Source organism: Pongo abelii, chromosome 4, assembly GCF_028885655.2.
Source record: "Pongo abelii isolate AG06213 chromosome 4, NHGRI_mPonAbe1-v2.0_pri, whole genome shotgun sequence".
In the NCBI taxonomy this organism is placed as follows: Eukaryota; Metazoa; Chordata; class Mammalia; order Primates; family Hominidae; genus Pongo; species Pongo abelii.
Window position 1 is genome coordinate 125,053,897 of NC_071989.2, and position 22,363 is coordinate 125,076,259.

General features: G+C 37.6%; 1 long non-coding RNA gene across 4 annotated transcripts in view; it reads right to left on the reverse strand.

Annotated features, from left to right (window-relative positions):
- Positions 1-1,246: 1,246 nt before the first annotated feature.
- LOC129059505 (uncharacterized) overlaps positions 1,247-22,363 on the reverse strand; it is a 36,087-nt gene continuing 14,970 nt past the window's right edge. For 3 of the 4 annotated variants that reach the window (XR_008525451.2, XR_008525454.2, XR_008525452.2), the window contains 2 exons: positions 8,363-8,542; positions 1,247-1,672 (listed from right to left, as the gene is read on the reverse strand). This is a non-coding gene — a long non-coding RNA (uncharacterized LOC129059505). Of the gene's footprint in view, positions 1,673-8,362; positions 8,543-13,758; positions 13,934-22,363 lie in introns of all 4 variants that reach the window. The other variant, XR_008525453.2, reaches the window with a different exon arrangement.

Here is a 22,363-nt window from a genome sequence, read left to right on the forward strand (position 1 = left end):
GATGATAATGAAAATAATAATGACTAAACGTATTGAGTGGTTCCTGTGTGCCACGTACTGTCGTAAGATATTATATGCATTGAATCTTTTAATGATCCTAGCAACCTGTGAGGTAAGTACTTTTCTCATCCTTCTGTTTTACAGATACAGAAGTAGAGGTCCTGAAAGTTACTTTTCTCAAGGTTATAGACCTGGTAGACCCTACTTAAAACTTCCATGCTGTACTGCTGTGGAAGTTAATAGAAGGTTCATCTGTTGAAGGCAGGACTTTTTTCCTATCAGCATTTGCCTTTTCTAGGAACACTCTAGAGCTCATCCAAGACAATGGAGTCCTGAGGAGAAAGGCAAAAGCAGCAACCTCTCCTCTTGCCTAATACCATGGTCACAGGAGTATGGGGAGGCAGTGGTTTGCAGTGGTTTAATGCCTGTCTTTTGAGTCAGTGGAAACTGGACTAGACCTGCTCTGTTGCTTATTAGCTGACTGATTTGGGACAGGTTGCTTAGATTTCTCTGTGCCTCAAGTCCTTCATGTATAAGCTGCAGGAAGCTGCTATCTACCTTAATGTGGCTCCTGCGAGGACTGAATGCTATAAGATGGTGATTCTAAATTGGTGGCACACTGCCTGGTCCATAGTAAGAACTCAACAAATGGTAGCTATTACTAATTAGTAGCAAATAGAGTATTCTCCCACCAATTTCCATTTTATGGCCACTTTTACTTTACCGCTAATTACCTTTTGATGGCATTGGCATACAGCATTTAATTGACTGAAAAATTCCATTAATACTTCATAATGAAGTACACAAATTATATGGGGAAAACATTGTGGTGGTGTTCTAAAGGAAGGCCTACTTTTTCCTTCTTCAAATATCTAAAAATTGTGAGGATGACTGTATCTCAATAACTTGGTAACTGTCAACAGTTTAATATGAATGGGACCATTAGCCTCCTCATGAGTGAGCAATACAGTCATTTTGCAGTCTTACCTCTTTGTGTACTCCATCAAGGAAAGTGCTGTACTCTTAGTCGTGTCCCTCTCTCCACCACCACCATTACCAGGTCCATCAAATCCTATCCCTGGGGTAATTTTTGTTTTGTTTTGTTTTAGATAGAGTCTCACTCTGTTGCCCAGGCTGAGGTGCAGTGGTGCGATCACAGCTCACTGTAGCCTTGAACTCCCAGGCTCAAGCGATCCTCCCACCTAGGCCTTCTGAGTAATTGAGACCACAGATATGTACCACCATGCCTTGGTAATTTTTATTTTTATTTTTTGTAGAGATGGAGTCTTGCTATGTTGCCTAGGTTGCTCTCAAACTCCTGGGCTCAAGCAGTCCTCCTGCCTCACCTTCCCAAAGTGCTGGGGTTACAGGCATGAGCCACCACACCTGGCCACTAAGGTAATTTTTGGATTTGTGTCTTTGTTCAGCCACCAGCATTACTCTTAGGATGAGAGTGTTAGCACTCCTGGTAGGTACTCAGGTCCCGTCCTTTGAACCTTTGTCACATTGCTGGTTCAGCACACTTGGTGAAATGGTGACAACTGTTGAGACTTCTTTGTGGACGCTTTCCACCATCTTTAATCCTCTTCATCAACATGCTGCCTCTACCAGTGTCCTGAATGATGTCCTCAACTACATGTCACTAGCTGCCTTCTCTCTTCTCCTGGCCTGCCTTGAAAAAAAGGTAAAAAAAAAAAAATTGTGCTCAGAGCCACTTATGGATTGTCAGTTCTTCTTTCTCAATGATCTTCAGTGACCCAAAGTCCCTGTGTCCAGGCCTTGAACCTGTGCCATGGGCATTAACCTTTCTTCTTACAAGGCTGAAGGGAAGGCGTCTAAAATTAGCTTCCTGGCTATTCACATAAAGGTGCTTTTTTCCACCCACTCTCTCTCACTCTTGCTGGTATTCAACTCCACCATGACTCCTAGATTTTTTTCACCTATACTTCCTCAGCCTTTATTTCTGCTCTATTTGCATTGAGGGTGTTGAGGGTGTTTGTTCTTAGGTATTACTTTACATGTACCCTTACTGAAATGTATCAATTGTTATTGCCATTTGAAACATTTTCTGGCCAGACATGGTGGCTCATTCTTGTAACCCTAGGACTTTCGGAGGCTGAGGCAGGTGGATCGCTTGAGCCCAGGAGTTTGAGACCAGCCTACTGGTCATGGTGAGACATGGCAAAACTCCATCTTTACAAATAAATAAATAAATAAATAAATAAATACAAAAATTAGCCAGGCATGGTGGCCCATGCCTGTAGTCCCAGCTACTTGGGAGGCTGAGATGGGAGGATCACTTGAGACTGGCAGGTGGAGGTTGCAGTGGGCCGAGATAGTACTACTGCACTCCAGCCTGGGTGACAGAGAGAGACCGTGTTTAAAAAAAAAAAAAGTTTCTGTTGTTCCAGAGTTCTGTCTATACAAATTAATTATCTGCAAATTTGATGAGAAATTCTTGATCTCTCTTTTGAAGATGGAGACAGCAATGTTTTCATATTTCAGTTATTCATATACAACACCTTCAAAGCTTTTTGCTATATGTACATACTCCTGTACTTTTTGCTATGTGTGCATACCCCTTACTAAATGTACACACCCCTGTATGTACATACCCCTATATGTACATACCCCTGTACTTTTTGCCGTATGTACATACCCCTGCACTAAACTTTTTGGAATGTGTACATACCCCTGTACTATTATTTACTTAATAAAGTCAAATGTTCCCTGGGGAGGCAAAATTGCTACCAGTGGAGAACCATGATGTGGTTCATGCATATGTGGGAGAACAATGCAGGTCTCCTTGCCTTAATATTTACTCTTTGAGTACAAGCTTCAGGCCAATATGAGATGTAAAACCAGACTACACATATTGTTTATGGAGGCTGTCATGCTGTCATAGAAGGAGACCAAATAAGCTTGGTAAGATTTATCCTTCTTTTAGTCATATTGGTTTCTATGCAGTCCCTAAATCAGGGGTCTGTTATTTTTTTTAGAGGGTCTAAAGAGGAGCTACTTTGTCACTCGTCACTTGCTTGAATATTCATCAGCAACAGAAGAGGAAGCTGATCTGGGGGGTGCTGGTGGTTGTCTGTAAGTCATACAAGGAGTAGATGGTTCACAGATCAGCAGATGCCACTGCCACCTTTATCTTGTCTGTGTGTTCTTCAGTCGTTCCTATGATAAGGCTTTTGCAAGGAGCATAGTGCTCTTTCCCTTCCTATGGAAGTATACTTGTATGTAGATAAGTATCCTTGTATGCTAACTACTGTAAGAGGAACACATACTCAATCCTACAAATAAAAAATAATATTTTGCTCAACTCACATTTGGAAATGGGTTGGATGGTCCTCTGAGGCAGCTGACCTTTAAGTGTTTACTCAGGGATCTCAGCATTGCTGCCTTTGACTATGTGGCTATGTCATCTTGGGCCAAGAGATCACAGAACATTATTTGGGACAGCAGGTACATAGTTCTGGTCAAAACTCTAAAGAAGGCATGTGAGTGATTAAAATTTGTCAAATGCAGTGTTAAGTGACAACCTGCATCTGGACTCCTAGATAGCCAGTGTTTGATGGAATCTCCCTAATGTTGGCACTCTAGACCATTCGTTCTAGGGATCTGTCTGCCCAATTGGACTTCCTGCCATGTCTCATGGTGCCTCCCTGATGTCTCCTCAACTGCAACTCCAAATCCCAGCCACTCTCCGTCTGCATCCCTCAGCTACATAGTTCCCTTTCTGGTCCTCTGCATGATGAGGTAAGGCAGCTAGACTGGTTCAAACTTCTCCACTGGGATTACAAACTGTGATCCCAGACAATGAACCGTGGCCTCCTAAAGTCATAAGCCCAGGCATTCCAACGAGACAGAATGTTGAAAAATGACTTCTCATGTCAAATGTGATTAGGCAAATGAGAGAACATACTTTAAAAATAATAAGGTCTGAGAGAAATGTGTTTTTTTTAAATTGCTATATTCCTATTAGAAGTGGTGTCATGGCAAAAATAAGGAGACTTTCTCCATCAGCAAAACCCACTCCAGTCTTACTGCAGTGTGGTCACCCTTGACAAAGATGAAAAGGTGAGAAGAGTTTTGATTGTTTTCATTCTGAGGTGTATGGACAGGTGTTTGAATATACTTAGTGGGTTTACATAAAAACACTAAAAAAACTTACAATATTTTGGTGAAGATAATGCAAAATAAAATGTTAAAACAAACTAAAAAGTCACATTTTCACTGTCTTCTGTTAAGAAGTGTTTTTTCTCCATGAGGAGGACGACATAATTTTTCTTCGTTGCTTGTATTCATCATACCCGAGAAATATTATTCATTATGTTTTATATCTTGATGAGTTTAATCAAGTATATTTGATGCTAGGCCAAATTGGGAAAGAGGCAAGATGTATCATCCAGCCATCCCATTCCTGTACTTTTAGTTATTCTTGTTGGTTCATGTTTCCCTCAGATGCAATTATTCTTAGGCTGTATTATAGGCTGGGGATACTATAGATCAAAGTTAATGGATTTGGTTCTTTTGTATTTCTCCGGTTGTTTGGGCAGGGATGGTTTTTCTTTTTTTTTTTTTTTTTTTTTTTTTGAGACCGAGTCTTACTCTGTGGCCCAGGCTGGAGTAGTGGCATGATCTCAGCTCACTGCAACCTGCGCCTCCCAGGTTCAAGTGATTCTCGTGTCCCAGCCTCCTGAGTACACTGAGCTGGGACTACAGGCATGAGCCACCACACTCGGCTAATTTTTTTTTTTTTTGTATTTTATGGTACAGATGGAGCTTCACCCATGTTGGCAAGGCTGGTCTTGAACTCCTGACTTCAGGTGACCTGCCTGCTTTAGCCTCCCAAAGTGCTGGGATTATAGGTGTGAGCCACTGTGCCCAGCCTGGACAAGGATTTTAAAGAGCAGGGTGCTAGCAATAGATGATGGTTGCATTGAAGCCTGCTCCTCTCGTGCCTATTGATATTGTTTTTACTGCTATTCAGGGAAAAAAAAAATTCATCCAATGAAACTAGCATACACTGAGGTTTTAGGGGACTAATATGTTGCTTCCATTAGAAGAAAACTTTTTCATCTTTCCAAAAACAATAGTGATTTTGTGATGTTAAGCTATTTAGGAAAAAATGCAACTGAAAGCTTTAAATGCATATATATATACATATAATCGAAACTAGGGTGCCTCAGAACACACTTGCCTGTGGAAGTTAATAATGGAGCAACAATAATCATCATAAAACTGTGTTTCTTTGGAGGCACTTGGCCTGTCAATTTTGTCCTCAGTGATTTTGGGGTTCATCAGGGAATCCTTCTTCTGCACATGTATCCTTGTGACCGGCAGTCCTGCTGTTGCCCTGACTGCTCATGCTGCTCCTGAAGCCAGTGAAGCTCTCTGAGGCCTAATAGCCTCGTCATCTTCTGATGTTAGGAGACTCCTAATGTTTCACATGCTCTTGGTACAAGCCCCAAGCAAAACATGTCCTCTTCTCCCTCTCATGGGTGCATATATTCTAAGTTTTGGAATCTTGCTCTTTAGTGAAACTGATGCTGCAGTGCGTTGATTGGTGGCTTGCCAAAATGTTTGTTCATATCCTGACTCCTGAAACCTGTGAATGGGACCTTGTTCTTGAAAAGAGTCTTTGTCAGTGTATTAATAATTAATGTAACTAATAATGAAGTAATTATTAATTACTCAGTGTAATTAAGGATCTCAAGATGAGATCATCCTGAATTATTTAAGTCGATACTAAGTTCAATGACAGGTAGGTGTCCTTGTAAGAGACAGAAGAGGAAGAGACACAGACGAAAGACAAAAGAGGGGAAGACCATGTGACAATAGTGACAGAAATTGGGGTTATGTGACCACAAGCCAAGAAAGGCCTGGAGCCATCAAAAGCTGGAAGTGTCCAGGAAGGATTCTTAGAGCCCTTGGAGGAAGTGTGACCCTGCCGCCTCCTTGATTTCAGACTTTTAAACTGCAGAACTGAGAAAGAATATTTTTTTGTTGTTTTAAGACACTGAGTTTGTGGTGATTTGTTACAGCACCTAATTAGGCACATAATACAAGCATACTTTTCAGACTTTATTTCAACCACTTTTCTCTAAGACTCAATATCAATTCCTGGGGATTGGGTTTAGGACAATCTACATGACAGACTGTGATATACTCAAAATCAATCCTCAATCAGATGTTGACTCAACCTTCAACTACGCTATGTGCCTCAGCTTTCTCTTCCCTTGGGTTGAAATTTTTTCATATATATATATACATATATACATATATGTGTGTATATATATACGTATATACATATATACGTATATATATACGTATATATACGTATATACGTATATATATGTGTGTATATATATACATATATACGTATATATATACGTATATATACGTATATACGTATATATATGTGTGTATATATATACATATATATATATGTATATATATATATTTTTTTTCTCCTCAGAGACTTCCCCAGAGCCTGTGATAGGCTGGATGTCACACATGAAGTGGGTTATCAGCAGCCATGCTCCTTTGCTTCTAGTCATAGTATTAGGTTGGTGCAGAAGTTGTGGTTTCTGCCATTACTTTCAATGGCAGAAAACACAATTTCTTTTGCACCAAACTAGTAAGTTAAGTGGTAGACACCTGACTCATACCTAGCCATCCAATGGGGATGGTGGTATTGAAACCTAGAGCAGTGGGTGGATGAAGCTGTCACATGTAAATTTGGTAATGGGTATGGCCATGTTTCATGTAGTATACTGGGGAAGAGGAAGTGTGTCTTTAGAGAGAAAAAAGAATACGGGTAAGAGAAAGCAGGTCCCCAGTGTGATCCCTTTCCTGGTTCTTTCTCAAGAGCATTTTGGCTCTTAGTTCCCTATCATGAATGTAACACTTTTGCACTTTTTTTTTTTTTTTTTTCTTAAATAAAGTAGAGTTGGTTGGTATTTGTCATGAAAGAGTCCTTAGTGAAAGCAAATCCAACTTCTGGGCTCCCCAGTCCTTCCTAGAAGCACTGGGTCCCTGCCATCTAGCACTTTATAGGTACAATGCACTCTGATCCACATTATCTCATCCCAACTTTGTGTGGGAGGGTGACCTTTGAGACATGGGCAAAGGAGATTTGACCCATCCTTAACATTTAAATGCACTGGGCTTAGAGAGGATGACAGGGGCTCTGGAATCCCAGTGCTTCCTGATCAGTTCTATTCTGTTTAAAACAAATTAACAACCAAAGGAAGACTAAACGGTCCCGGCAGGATCCGAATATGAAAGATTCTTCAGCATAGAAGGTTCAGAGCAGGAGGAATAATGGAACAAGTATATTCTGTGACTACATTCAGGGCAGACAGTGGGAAGGAGGGGATTGGAGGAAAACAGAATTGCCCAGTCTGAGAACTATTAAGAGCTCCCAGCCTTGGGAAGGATGGATGACAAGGGAGCACCAAATAGGTAATTGGGCCCCTGATGTGAGGAACAGTCATAAATAAGCTGACAAAGCCACAATAAGCCTAAAGCATCCAGCAAGGATTAAGCCCCATTAGCTAACCTGTTAGCATAGAGGTATTTGGCTGTTAGAAGACAGTTTTACTTTAACCCAGGCATTGTCTGTACCAGAAAACTGTAAATAGAAAGTGGGCTTTGTAGGTCTACATGTTTTAGATTTCAACATTTTCAAAAGAGTTTGGGAGCATAAGTAGTGAATATCAGAGAGAACTCTTGTGATTCCTGTCATCCTCCTCATTTTCAAACCTCATTCAAATTTTGTTTGTTTTTTTTTCAGTAATAATTATCAGTCACTAGTCTCTCTGCTGCAGCCTATTTTTCTCTCTAAGCTTTTGATTTTTACCTGCTTTTTCCCAGCAGAAACAGTTTTCAGGTGTGTGAGGCCAACTACAGTTGAAAATCCACCCAATGGTTCAGTTATCATTTAACTGATATTTTATTGAGCACCACCTAGGTGCCAAGCATTGTTCTAGAAGCTCAGGACACATAGTGAACAAACATTTCTGCCTTTTTGGAGCTTACATTATAAAGCAGGTGAAAAGGAGAAAATGTTATGGGAGAAAATAGAACAAGAGAAGGACTGAGGAGCATGGGTTGCAAGTTTCAAAAGATTGGTAGTGGTGGTTATTATTTTCGGTCCATCTCCTAGCTGCTGAAGTTTTCTCTTTGGCTCATCCTCAATCCTAAATGCTTCAGGAGAGTCCCTTATTTTAGGATTCCTGCTTCAGTTAGTTCATTAGAGTTGAGATAATCCTTGCTAAGAGCCCAGGATTAGAAATTTAGCCCATTAAAAAATACTAAGCCATGGGGATAGAAAATATTATATGTGTATTACCTGCTTACATCTTTATACTTATTCCAATGCCTTGTTGAATAAAAGGACAGCCTTCTTTCCTCTTTTTCATATCAGGATTGACATTAATCATGGCACCTACTTGTCCTCCATTCACTTTGTTATGAAAATCATTGGGATGGAGGAGGAAAAGTCAGTCTTCCATAATCAGCCTGGCTGTTTCTGACATTTTTAGGAGAAACAAAAGGAATGCAGTTATTATTATTATCTATTTTTTCAGAAATGCAAGAGAATTTTTTATTTATCCTCTATGACACCCTTCTTGTTTTCTGTGCCTTCTGAAGAGTTGACATCAGTGGGGAACTTCATTTGAAGTCAAGCAAATCAACCTTTTATTGAGATTTCAGGATCCAAACTTGCATAAACTGCTTCATTCAGACAGCTTTTCTGCCTTTGCTGAGTTCTAATCTTGCCCTGCAGGATCAGCTACGTAATTTTTGGGGCCCAGTGCAAAATTAAATATGAGGCCCTTGTTCAAAATTAAGAATTTTGAGATGGCAGCAGCAGAGCATTAAACCAAACATGGGGGCCTGCTGAATGCACCATGAAGCTGATGCTGCCTCCTATTCCTGTTTTTGAATCAGGGGTTTATTTGCTTTAAAATTGGCAGGAAAAATCCAATCCAATGAAAATATATGGTGATACTTTTCAGCCTTAATTTTATGAGAGAAACAGTTATATATAAACTGAGAAAGAAAACTAGCAAAGGATTTACTGGATGTATAAAATTGAGAAAACACAAGCTCTGTTTGTTTAATATAAATATGTAATTAAAAGAAAAATTATTAAAAATAATTCATCTTAGAAATAATCTTGAGCGTATAACTTGAACACTTTCTTATTAAATACAATAATAGCTAAATTATAATCTGCTTAACCAAGCTTCCCTAGTCTGCATATCATGTTCACATTCCAGGAAACATTATGAAATAGGGAAATAGAATAAACCAGATTTTCAGGGCTAGTATTTGGAGACAAGGGAGGTGAGGAAAATACTTTTCATTTTGGAAGACTGCCATGGGAATCATCTATTTAAGGTAAGTTTTCTGGCTCACAATTGCAGTGATCTTGCTCATCATCATCATTATTATATGATTTATATTTAGGAATATGTCATACATATTACATGATATATTTAACTGTATACTATACATCATGTAATAATGACAGGATGTCACTATCACCATTTATATTTAGGGATATATCACTATTACATGATGTATAATATGTCCATTGAAGCAAATACTTACCTTTGGCACTATCTGAGCAAAACTGCCACAGGGAACTAAATTCGTATTCAGCAGTTCTGATTTGAGAGAAAGGTACAGGGACACATACTACTACATGCACCTAGGTGCACACGCACTACTCATACTTACACACATCATATTTTAGAGCAGGGGTTGGCAAATATGACCATCAGGTCAAATCTGGCCTGCAGCCTGTTTTTATAAATAATGTTTTATTGGAACATCACCACACCCATTTGTTTACTTGTGTCTATGGCATCTTTGCACTGCAAAGGCAGAGTTGAGTAGTTGCTGTGAATTCCACACAACCTTCTAGGATAATAAATATCTTAGAATATTTATAGAAGAAAGTTTCCTGATCCCTTGTTTACCATCATTTAACTGTTGAAATATTTTTCTAGTAAATGATTACGCCTATAAAATAAATAGTAAAAGATACATTGTTTATCTACATATATTAATTCCTATTTATACATATATATCTCAAGGCAATGATTTTTACAGTTTAATTGGCATAAAGCAATATTGAGACAAGTTATTTTTCTCTAATTGTAACAGACAGGACTATATTGCTCTGTATTCCTGGCATGATTGATTTGGTTCTCTGTTTGTCTTCTTTAATATGCAGGGCCACCAGGAGGTTAAACAGTTGTATATTTTCCATTTAAAATTTCTGTAATCTTTTTCTTTGTGTGTGTGAAAACCTAAAAATTGTGGTGACTTGCCTGGAGACCTTGTGGAAACCATTTCGCTTTGATTTTTCCAATCACTCATAGTGAATCAGCTACTGAATATATTTCCCCGTTAGGAGTTTTTTTTTTTTTTTTTTTTTTCACAGTTTCAAAATTATGTGATTTACTTACCAATAACAGAGAATGAACTTAAAAGAGTAGTTTAAAAAATGAACAAAAATGCCAAGAATGTAACATAGAATTTAATTTTTCAACAGGTATTATTTACTTACTAAGATAAAACCAGTCACTTTACTTTCATAGATCAAGTTTAAACCATACACACAGCATGAGAGGTGAGCATGTTTTCTCAACCAAAAAGTAAAGGTGGGTGATTATGGAGACAGTGTGTGTAGACTCACAAGGTCTCTGGGAGAGAATTATTTGAATTGGTGACTTTAAGGAAACCTTGGGTGTGGAATCACCGCTTGGTATTTATATATTCTTCCAGGTAAATTTATATCACCCCTCCTTGCCTTTTAGAAAGATTATTTTTATTGAGCACAGAATAGTTATCAAAGAATATTTATTACATAAATATAAAGTATAAAGCATGGTAATATTCACTACTTAATTTAGGGAAAAGAACATTGCCATTGGCTTTGACATTTCCTGTGTGCCCTTCCCCATCCCAGCCTGGTCTCCCCTCTCTCTCAGAAGCAACCAATATTCTAAATGTTATTTCTCAGCCCTTTCTGCCCTTTTAATTTATTTATTGTTTTATGTTTCTAGGAAATTTTATCACATCTATAGATTCATGCAACCGTAGCTATAATCAGAATCCAGTACTTTTCCATCATTGCAGATAAATTCCTTTATGGTACTCCTAAAGAGCTATACTCTGCCCCAACCCTAAACCCTGGCAACCACGGATTGGTTCTTCATCACTATAATTCTCTCAATTTGAGAGTGGATTGGCTTTTTTACACTCAGCATAATGTCACTGGGGTTCACCAAAGCTGTTAGTATATGAATAGTGTGCTTTATTTCTGAGTGGTATTCCATTGTGCTATAGTATTACAAAAAGTACTATAGTTTATTTATCCATTCACCCTTGAAGGACTTTTGGGCTTTTTTTTCCCCGCTAGTTTTTGTCTATTATAAATAAAGCTGCTATCAAAATTCAGATAAAACTTTTTTGTGTGGAAATATAAGTTTTCATTTATTTAGGATAAATACCTAAGAGAGCAATTTCTGGGTCATATGGTAAGTATATATTTAATTTTATAAGAAGATACTGAACTGCTTTCCAGAGACACTACATTTCACATTCCCATCAGAAATATGCTAGAGGTATGCTAGAGGTATGATTGCTCTACATCCTTGACAGCACTAGGTATTATCAGTATTTTTTATTTTAGCCATTCTAATAGGTATCTCTAATAGGTAATATAGGGCTATCTCATTGTAACTTTAGTTTGCCTATCCCTAGTGGCTAATGATGATGAATATCTTTTCCTGTGTTTATTTGCTATCTGTTTACAGTTGTTCCCCTGTATCTACAGTTTCACTTTTTGCAGTTGACTGCAGTTTGAAAATAGTAAGACATTTTGAGAGAGAGAAAGAGACCAAATTCATATAAGCTTTTATTGCTCTATTATTATAATTGTCCTATCTCATTATTAATTTTGTTAATTTCTATGTCCAATTTATAAATTAAACTTTATCATAGGTAGGTAAATATAGGAAAAAGTCATAGAATGCAATCAGCCCTCTGTATCCACAGGTTCTGTGTCTGTGGATTCAACCAATCATGGCTTCAAAATGTAGTTAGGTCTACAATGGTTGCCTCTGTAATAAATATATACGGACGTTTTTCTTGTCATTTTTTCATAATCTATACGAAGTAACAACTATTACCATAGCATTTATAATATATTAGGTATTATAAGTAGCCTAGAGATAATTTAAAGTATATCGGAGAAAGTGCATAGGTTATATGCAAATACTGTGCTATTTTATATAAATGACTTGAGCATTTGCAGATTTTACTAGCCACAGGGTGCCTAGAACAAATCTCCCATAGATACTGAGGGACAGTTTGTATGGGGATTCTTGGAAGTTATCCTGTGCTGATAATGAGGGACTACAGTACACTCATTGGTGAAGTGTTCATTCAAATCTTTGGGTTGTTTTCTAGGGGGATTTTACATGAAAAAAATGCTCAAAATCGTTAGTCATCTAGGGAGATGCAAATTATAAGGAGTTAACACAACACGTCCACTAAGAAGACTCAAATTGAAATGACTTAAAATGCAGTGTTGATAAAGATATGGAGCAACTAGAACTTTAATGCACTGCTGGTGGGAATGTGAAATGGCCCAAGCACTTTTGAAAACAGTATGACAATTTCTTATAAAGTTAGCCATATAACCAGAAATGAAAACATATGTTTGCACAAAAATGTCCATACTGCTTTTATTCAAAATTGTCAAAGCCTGGAAACAAGACAAATATCCATCAGCATATGAATGAAGAAACAAATAATATTCTTGTACATTGGGATACTACTTAGCAATAAAAAGGAACAAACTATTGAAACATGCAAAAACTTGGATGAATATAAAATCCATTATGCTGAATGAAAGAAACCCAAAGTAAAAGAATATATATTTTTATCATTCCATTTATAGGAAAGCCTATAGTAGATAAAACTATAGTGCCTAAAAGCAAATCAGGATGGGCTGGGAGAAGAAATGGGGAGTCTCAACAAAGAAGAATGAGGAAATTTTCGTGACTAATGGAAATGTTCTGAATCTTGATTAAGATGGTCATTATCCAGATGTGTACATTTGTCTGAACTCATTGAATTGTACATTTAAAATGGATACATTTTATTTATATAAATTATGGCTCGATGGGGTGATTAAAACACTTAAGAATATTTTCAGTTATTTTTGGGATGAAATGTTATGTTAGATAATTCTGAGGCAGTCTAATTTTTCTTCATTTACAGATAAATTTTCATTTCTGCCTAGATTCTGAAAAGATCTTGTTTTCTTCATTTTTGTAGATTAGTACATATTTAAATCTAAATCTCTTTTCATGAATTTTGTTGGTGCTTTCATAATGCCTTCAATCTAAAAGATCTGGAAAGTTGTATTTTTTTTGCTCTCTATTTTTTTCTTCTCTTTCTCCTTCCTCTGTTGCTTATTTTGTTCCAGTAATTTTGATCTCTTCTCTTGAAACATTATATATTGTTGTTTAACCCTCTTCTATTCCCATCTTTTCTAATTTTTTAAATCTCTCTGCCTTTCTGAGAACTTCTTAAGTTTCTTCACACTGACTCCATTTTCCTGAGACCCAAAAATGCTCCTTACACTAGCACTGGAGTTTATTTTAATTGTGAATTATAGCTTCAGTTTATTTATATCCTTTCTTTGTCTTATATTATTACCTTTTATTTTCTCTTGTATTCTTTCATCGTGGTTTTTACTCCATTTCTCCAAACACAACACTTCTTTCATTCATTTATTTCTATAATTTTATTCTGGTTGCCCATCAGAAATAAATTTTAGAGTGGTTCCTTGTGTCCATTGAGATTCTTTTGGTGCATACAACAGAAAATGATTCTAAATTAAGGAAGAAGAAACACGTTCAATAGCTTACAAAACCAGGGGGACTGGAAGGAGCCAAGGTAACAGGCTGATGGTAGGAATCACACACTATTGCAGTGATGAAAAACTCCAACCCCTCTTCAAGACTAAATGCCAGGCAGGGGTACCTAGTTTATCTCAATTGAGTCAGATAACTGCCTCTTGGCTAGAAACCAGGAGGACTCCCCAAATACAGTCTCAAGGTATTGTCTCCAATAGAAAAATATTAATTCCTGAAATATAAAAAGATCTGTTAGGAAAGGAAGTAAGTTTTTGGTCACCAAACCCAACAGATACCCATTATAATCTTCTTCTGAATTATTAGTACGGTATTTCTCTCTCATTGTCCTGGTGTATTTCTTCTTAAGTATCTTGCTTCTTGTTTTTGCTGTTTTCTTGTTTATTCATCCTAAAATGAGGGGCGGTCTCTGCAGAGCCTGTATTTGCCAATGGACATAGTAAAGCTTTTTTCTCCTGTGTTAATCCCAATTGATTCATTGATAAGCTTATTCAGCAGGGTGGATGAAAATTCACACTCCCAAGAATTTAGTGCTTTGAGGCTTTAAAAAGACTTCTACTCTTTTACATTTTTTTGACTAATTTACAGGAATTAAACTTATCAAGATGGAAAGTGACACAGCTCCTTTCTCCGTTTACTCTTGTTTTATTGTTATGGTGGAGTTGAAACTGTCTAGTGAATATAATAGGATTTCTATTGCGACGCTTTTCTCTAGCCACCTCTTATAGCAGTGGGTCTGTGGCTGATAGTTCTAAATGGTACAGGGCTGTGTTACTGAGTTGGAGAACAACAAGAAGAGCAGCCCAAACAGGAGAGTCTGTCTAGGTCCCTTCAGGCTGCTGTGTCAGCTTGTTTTCTGCTGCTAAAGCCTGTGTCAGTTGCACAAGAATAATCAAAGCTTACTAGTAGGTTTTGTATTAGTAGATCTTTCTTATAATTTTTAAGTATTTTTTTAGTGTCACTATGTGTTTTTTAAGTTTTAATGATTTTATAGATGCTTTATCAGAATATTAGAAGAGATATCAGTAACCACCATTTATCACAGATTCTATTTATTAAAGTAGATAGACTATGTATAGTAGAATATGCATTTGTCACATATTCTATTTATTAAAGTAGCAACATATTTAAGCATTAGATATTTAAAGAGCCCCTTGTTTGTTTTCTGTGCCAATTAGAGGTACCTTCAGGATTGCAAAAGAAGATGGGAAATGAAAATGTTTCTCTATGGGAGCCTTTTGGAGTTTGCCTACTTTTTCTCACTTCCACCTTGGATAGTACTTTCGCTGATTCATTCAGCAAATCCTTATCCCCAGACAGGCCTGTGATCAGCTCTCCTGGAGGCTGATCACCATCTATAACAAGTGATTGGACTCCATATTGGGAGAGACATTTATTTTTTCAAGAATAAGGATTTAAGAATTTATTTGAGATACGTTCACAAAATTACTTCAATCAAATGCATGTTTGTGCCATTGTCTTCCTTATAATGGTATTAAAATATGTTCTATTAAATAGTAGAAGACTGATGGTTTTTTTGAATAAATATAATTTCTATAGAGGTTTATCACAATAACTAGGGCTGTTTATGAAACTGCTGCTACAAGGGCAAAAAAAACAGGCTGGCACACTCATACCAATATGGATGAAAGAACAGCAAATGAACAAAGTGAAAAGGCCAGTTTTTCTGTTTTCCCTGACTATTCAAAAGTATCTAATGTAATTTGTTCCAGTGCTGAGGACAATCAGAATCTATATCTCTAAACTCTTTGACTGAAGTAAGCTCTAAGCAAAGGGAAAAAGACAAGGTATAACTCAGAGAAAAATTTAATCCATTCATCAAAATTAAGCCGCATGAATAAGTAAAGCTAGGCATAAAGAAGAGAGAAAAAGTATTTCATTTTTATCTTTTTCTCCAAGTTGAAGTCAAATGCATGGGAAAAAACTCAGTGCATTTCGTTTCTGATGCTTTTGAAGTCTTTTCTTGAAACTGCAAATTGTTGCTTTGCATCTTAACATCAAGCTCTAAAAGTGATTGTTGTTTATTCTGGAAGTTTGGTTTTTAAAAATTCTTTCTTGTCAAAGAGGAATAAATCCTGACAAGCAGATGACAAGAACCAGTGCTCCTTTTTATAGCGAAGGGTCTATAAAATAAAAATGCTCCTGAGTAAAAAAGTGACCTCCAAAGAGACTTTATTAAAAACGTCTTATTATGGAATTCAGTATATCACTTTGGAGGGCTAGATAGGTGGCAACCATATTGGAGACCTACTATTGTTTTCTGCACAATAGTAAATATCAAAATAATAAGCATTTGACATATTTCACTTGGAGGAAGTCAAACTCTCTGAAGGTTTTTCTGAGTTGACTGACATCTGACAGGGAATCCCTAATCCCTTCCCTCTAAATAACTGCCTGTGATCTCAGGGTTTTGACCCTGCATTTGTCTGCTTTTTGTGAGCTTCTCAATAGAAAGATGCTATCAAGTGTGTGTGTGGTATGGGAATTGGCTCACAAGACAAGGTTGCACAGGGTTTATGTAGCCATGTGTTTCCATAAAGTCTACAACTGCGATATTCAGGCAGAGAGATAAGAACAATTTTTTTAAAAAAGAATATCTTATTATTTTGTCAAAACTGTTGGAAATCTATGAATACTAAGGCCAAATTAAATGAAACAAATACTTCTTATGTTAGTTTTATTTTTACTCTCTTATTTCAAGTGGCTTTTGAAAGCCCTTTGCTTCATTTGGAAGCATTCCTTTGGCCATGGCACATGAGAGGGGGAAGACCTATTACAAAAGGGAATAAAAATTACTTAATCTTAATTCATAACATCTTAGATTAGAAGCAACCTTTGAGATCATCAGTCCAATCTCTTTCTGAAGATAATCATCTAGCCTCGCTTGAGCATTTCTAGTGATTAGAAACTCATTATGTTTTAGAGAGTCATTCTCTTTGGGGAAATTACTAGAAGATCTTTCTTATCTTGAGATTAAATCTGCATACCTGTAACTTCTACATCTCAGATCAATACAAAGAAGATGATTAATCATTTCATTTAAAAATAGTTATCTTGGGCCTCTTCAAATGTTTGAAGAAAGTTTTCATGTCCCCACCTGAGTCTCCCCCTCAACCTCTTTCCCAAGGTTAAACATATTCACTTCCTCCAACCATTTCTCAGAGAAAAAAGTTTTCAGAGTTTTATCAGACCAGTCACCTCTGCATGAAATGACAGTGTCTCTCTACAAATTCCAGCTTAGTTTTGGCCAAGTAAGATCACTTTAAGGAGTTCTCAACCTTGCCAATTCATTTGAGTCGCCTGGAGAAACTTGACAAATTTTACTTCCTTTGTAGACATTTGATTTCAGTTGATATAGGATGAGACCTGGACATTAGAATTTTCTAATGTAAAAGAAATAAAACCCCTTCTACTGAAATCACCTGAGTCCCAGGCAGGGCTTTAGAACTAAGAGCAAAGCTAGTTAATAAATGTATGACCAGGCCCAGCTGAATTTTGAGCAGGCTATCTAAACATTTCAGGAGATCATGATATTTACCATTTACCAAGAGCTTACACAAAGCCTGGTATCAGGCTAAGTGTGAACTAATTTAAATACAAAATAATAAATAAGAGCCTGAGGCTCAGAGCAACTAAGTGACGTGACCAAGATGATATCGGCTACAATGAAGAGGCAAGGAGATTCCATACTAGGCTATAGAGACCTTGAGCCAACCTCTTTTTGGATAAACTGGTTTTGCTTCCATTACTGGCTCTCCTAGAACAAAGGCCTGAAATGGAAATGGTGGCTGTTGGACCACAAGAGTCAGCTGTTCTTAGGCTGCTTCCAAGCCTAGTGTGAGAGAACACTGAGTGAGGCCCTTTGCTATCCAGATTACGGAGGCAGTCCTGGGTAAGGTGGGCCTCTCCCACTAGTGCCCTTGCCCTGCATCCTTGCCTACCAAGCATCCTGAATACAGGAGGTAAAACTAGGGGTGGAGGACAGTGCTGTTCAGAGGCTGAGTGGCCTGGCTGCAAGGACATTTAGCACAGAGGAAGCCAGTAGGGTTTGGTGACAGTCCCTACCATGACCTTCATGTTCATTCTCCTTCGATACTTCAAACCAGAGCAGCGGGCCTTTCTCCAACAAATATGTGAGAAAAAAAAAATGGGATGGACACTTGGAACTGACTAAAGAAATAGATCAATTTGACATACTGAGCATTCATTCCCAGGATCCTTATATAGCTGAAGAACTATCTGGTACATATATATCAACCATGTTAAATACTATTCACCATGGTCTGACCATCCCACACAAACCACTTCCTCGGGACACGTCCCTCATCCCCGGCATCCCAAACCCCGTGTGGGTTCTCGTGGAGCTTTTTTAGTAAGTGCAGTCATGAGAAAGCTTGGAGTCTCTGGAGGACCATTTTCTTTTACTTACTTTTGTCATGTTATTTAAAAAAAAAAAAAAAAAAAAAAGCTTTGCCTTTTTAGGTTCATCTGTGTTTGATTTTTAGGTGATTACTTTAGCCTATGAACCTGTAAGCATTCAGGGACCGGGTTAAAATCCTGCCTGTTACTTACAAATGTTGACACTGACAGGTGACAAGTAGTGATCTGTTTATGAAATATGTTTTGTTTTTAAATCTGTCCAGGAACAGACTTGAGCCAGGTTAGTCTTGTATCTCACTAAAACTTTAGCCATAAGAAATATGTATTGTTTTCTTAAGAGTTTGCTCATTGACTATTTTATTTTCAGTTCCCCTGGAAGTAGACCTTGAGTCAACAATTTGAGAGCAGAAGTTATTTGGAAGTCAAGGAACACTGGGTTGGGCAAGGGGAATTGATGTAGGGAAGGAAAGAGAAAATAACAAGTGAATTATTAGGCCACCTCTCACAGTGGGGTAGCATAATTGCATGGAGTAACTCTAGAAAGGTAGTGTAAAACACAAGTCTTAGAATTATCCTGCCAAGGAGTAAAGGAGAGGGCATATTTATGCCCCCACATCCATTAGTCATTGGACAGGGACTTCCTCTGGTAGTTCTCACGTCTACTCTTTAAAGATGCAGAGGCTGGCTGGTGGAAGCCTGGTCGGGCATGCATGAAAATAATACATGGATCAGAGGAAATTTGAGGGAAACACATTAGACACATTAAATTTGGTAACTAAGAGGAATAAGGGAGTTTGTTGCGTTAGCAAAGAGAGATATAAGCAAAAAAACTTATACACATTTTGTTTGTAATTTAAAAATTAATGTTTTCTACAAGTCTTCAATCAATTTTTTTCTTAAGCCATTATTACCAGAACTGTACATAATTTTCTAGAAGTATAAATTAAAATGGATTTTGGCTTATACTCATCTCTAGAGATTTTTGAATGCTGAGTCTCTCTTTCAAAATATTTATTATTTCTCCCAAGCTAATGTTAATTTAATTCAGTCTATGTGTATGTACTTGATATGTAATTTGTAGCCAGCACAGTGCTTGCCACTTACTAAAGAAGCTTAGAGTGAGAATCCAAGTGTTTCAGTGTCAACATATTGCAATTAAAAAATTTTAAACTAGATGTATCCAGGTGTCCAAAAGTGCACATATGACCATTGTGACAGTTAAAAGACGGCCACAAGTTCTTTGGCATTCCTCTATTGAGAGGTAGGTCTGTGTTCCCTGTCCTTTAGTTCTGGTTGGGCTCTGTGACTACTTTGATTAATAGAACATGGCAGAAGCAATGCTGTGCCAGTTTGCAGGTCCTAACCATATGGTGCAGTGCCAGCAGCTTCTACTTGCCATATCTGGAAATGCTTATATTTGCAGTGTTTCCTCTGGGTAATCCACCTGCCAGGATGTGAAACTCCAAAGCCACCTGATGAAGCCTTTTGTAGGTGCCCCTATCAGTAGCCACAGCTGAACTCCCAACAGATAGCCAGAATCAACTGCCAGCCATAATAACAGTCCATTTTGGGTACTGAGTCCAGTCAAGACTTTCCATGACTGCTTTGCCAGCTAATATCTAACTATAACCTCATGGGACACCCTGCATGAGCCTAGTCGACTGACAGAACAATGAGAAATAATAAAAGCAATTTAGTTTTAAGTTACTGAGTTTTTCATTGAGGGGTGGGGTTAGTGGGGGGAATCGTTACACTGTAATAAATAAGTGGAACATCTATTTGGGTTTTAGGGTTTTGGGTTCTTAGAGTTGTAAGAAGTTCACTTATATAAGACCTTCTTATTGTACACAAGAAGTTTGCTTATTTTGAGTTAGAGGATGAGTATGAGTTATCCATAAAACAAAGTTAAAGAAAATGATAAGAGCAAAAAGAGCCTAGTACGGTCGGGAAAATGCAAGCAATTTAGCTTTACTGAGACTAAAATGATAATAAGGAAAGCTAGAAAATTGGGTCCATTGTTCAAAGAGGTTTCTATGTACTATGTTGAGGATCTGGTGCTCAGTCTTCCAAGTGGTTCTAATTGTTCTCAGAAAGCTAACAGTCTTAAGTCTTCAACTAATTGGATAATAATGAACTAAGGGGTTCATCCAAGTTGTCTCCAAATATGTTAATCAGCTTTGATCAGGCTCATTCATTCATTCGTCTAAAGATTTATTGAGCTCTTACTGGGTGCTAGGTGTTAAAGGGATCAGAAAACCAATAAGTCATATTTCCTTTCCCTCAAATGCTTAGAGTGTCTTTCATATTTAGATGTATAGGAAAAAGTTAAAAAAGACACAGAGTCAAAGATGATACATGGAAAATTACACCTTCTGAATGCTCTAGGAGTTAAGAGAAGAAAACATGATTGTGTATTCCTGCCCAAGAGGGTGTTCTTGAGCAAATAGGCTCACTTCCTAATGTGCACAAAAGCCAGTCGCAGTGGCATTGGCTTTTGAGAAAAGAAAAGCTCTATTGCAAAACCAGCCAGCAAGTAGACAGTAGTCAATATCAACTCTATCTCCCAGGTTTAGGGTCTGGGGCAAGTTTTAAGGAATCAGAGGGAAGGGAAAGGATTTAGGGATGTTGGCTTGGCAGGGTCTGATTGGAGGGCTTCAAATTTGACCATTTATGGTAAGGCACGCTGAAGCAGATTTTAGCCCCAGATCTTCCAGGCCAATGGACACCTTGCTTCTGAAAGAGCTCTGGTGTTCAGGTTCTGGTCATGTCCCAGTCTTGGCTCTGAGGAGGAATCACTGGTCCTAGGTATTGTTAGAGACCAAGGCTTTTTGTACTGTCCAGGCTACATGACTTGTTTTTGACTCTGTTACACCTACTAGGTAACTCAACATTTTGTTATCAACATAGTAGGGTAAGCTTGGGCGGGTCCCATGGTTACAAAGGGACTGTGGTTATTTATATCTTGGGAAGGAACTAACACTATCTCAACCCAACCCCACAGGAATACTCACTTTCAAAAAAGACTGATTAGGTATTTTATAAAATAATAATAATGAAAGTAAACACTTAAATTGCATTAACTATGTGCTGGCACCAGTCTAAGTGCTTTAAATATTTTAACTCATTGAAAGATAGAAACTTAATCTCAAACAATCCTATGTGGTCCTATGTGGTAGTACTAGTGATATATATATATATGGTTTTTTTTTTTTTTTTGGAGATGGAGTCTCACTCTGATGCCCAGGCTGGAGTGCAGTGGCATGATCTTGGCTCACTGCAACCTCTGCCGCTCGGGTTCAAGTGATTCTCCTGCCTCAGCCTCCCAAGTAGTTGGGATTATAGGGGCCTGCCACCGTGCTCGGCTAATTTTTGTATTTTTAGTAGAGATGGGGTGTCACCATGTTGGCCAGGCTGATCTTGAACTCCTGACCTCGTGATCCACCTGCCTCAGCCTCCCAAAATGCTGGGATTACAGGTGTGAGCCACCACGCCTGGCCTAGTACTAGTGATATTATCCCCAATCTAGAGAGAAGCAATAGTCATTAACTTGTCTATGGTCATATAGCAGTAGGTGACAGCACTGGGATTTGAACCCAGTTGTTACTACTAGCCAGCACACTACTGCCTCTCATTATTATACTATGGAATTTACCTGAATGTGTTTTATGAAACATTGCCTTTTAATGACAAGTTGATAACCTACTTTTGCTTTCTTTGTATATTAGCTATGGGCGCTCTTAAAAAATAACAGAAATATTATAGAGTCAAACCATCCATCTATCAGTCTATTATTTGGCTATTTTACACCATTTTTACCTTAATGTATAACACAGTATACATCTTATATACTAGATATATACTTATAGTATACATCTTACATACTAGATATATACTTATAGTATACATCTATAAGTAATGCGTAAGATAGAACTAAATTGATTTTTATTGCTGTGGATACTTTTTGATAAGTAAAATAGAATTAGAAT